This window comes from Pholis gunnellus, assembly GCF_910591455.1.
Source record: "Pholis gunnellus genome assembly, chromosome: 11".
NCBI lineage: Eukaryota > Metazoa > Chordata > Actinopteri > Perciformes > Pholidae > Pholis > Pholis gunnellus.
Window position 1 is genome coordinate 23144425 of NC_136538.1, and position 1441 is coordinate 23145865.

Consider the following 1441-nt stretch of genomic DNA (forward strand, 5'->3'; position numbering starts at 1 on the left):
CTCGCCCGACGCCGAGCAACCGTGCGCTTCTCTCCGCCCCCCCCTTTACTTTCTGGCTCCTCCCAGTGGAGCTCCGCTCCCACTGAGGTGATGTCCTGTTTCTGCTACCGAAATGTTGTTGATGAACTTCCTAGTTCATCAGCTGAGAAGGTGGCCTGTTGGTGCGGGTACTCATCACCGACTTTCCTGTTTCTTGCCTTTCTCTTCTCGTCGTTTATATCTTCTTCTTCTCCTCTCACAGCTGGTTTACTCCCTCTCTCCTCTGATCACGGGGCCTACAAAGAGAGCAAAGAATACTGCTTTAAAAACAATGCAAATGCACAGATTAATCTTCATAAAAGTGATGAATTCAACACTGACAGCAAACAGTTCAGTGATCATTCCTGTCTGTTGTAGAGGCTAAAGTTAATTGGCTGCAGTTGGAGATCTGACTTCTTAAATAGTTGTGTTAATTAGGACATTGTGTCCATTACGGAGACAATGCTGTCTGTAAACTCATTAGCTTTAATTCAATTAGACACTGACTGAATCGGTGTGGGAGGTGCAGCTCATGAGCAACACCAAGTCACTGTTTTGTCGTTTTTTCCACTGCCGTTCTGTTTTGACTCGAGATAAAACTGATGGAAGGTCAGACAAAAGACAAAAAGGTTATTGTGTTACGCTGATACAAGTGTGCATAATTACACTTCATGAAGGCAATAAAGTCACTTCATTGACCCACACATATCTGTCAGATATCTCATTTCCTGGCCCAGTGGTTCAAGCACAGTGATGCACCATTTCATCTCCAATGAACCTCCGTTATGACAGCTGACGCGGTTGACAGGAGATTCGGTAACCAGCTGCAGATCCTGCATTTCACATAGACCCACAGTGTCTCTAACTGAAAACCAGAAGTAGACTTTCAAACAAGTGCACCAAAGCTGACAGGAGTCCAAAAATGCCTTCAACGCATTCAAGAAGCAGACGCTGACAGTAAGCCATTGTGTGCACAAATCCCTTTACAACAAAACGTTTCTCTAGCTGTAGCTGTGAGATTCTCCGAACTTCCTCTGTTTCTTTTCCTTTCTGTTCCCTGAATCTTTTCCGTTTCTGTCTTTGCCATATAAATAAAGGTTGCATACGCAAATGGTGTGTTTTAATATTCAATAGCTCAGTAGATGAGAAAACTCCCTCAGGGCTCATTGGCTCCCGCTGACCACATGAGCAGCCAACCAGGAAGTGTTGACAGTTAATCCCACTCCAGCTCATCATCTGGCTAATTATCCTCGAGTCTCTGAGTGATGTGTGTATGTGTTTGTGTATCTGTACGTGTGTTTGTGCGTGTCTAATATCTGTGTGCGTACGTCTAAAAGCTCTTGAGGTTGCTGTTTGGGACATATGTGGAAACTGAAATTCCCTTCAAGGATCGAAGAGAAATGAGACAAATACCAAAACAGAA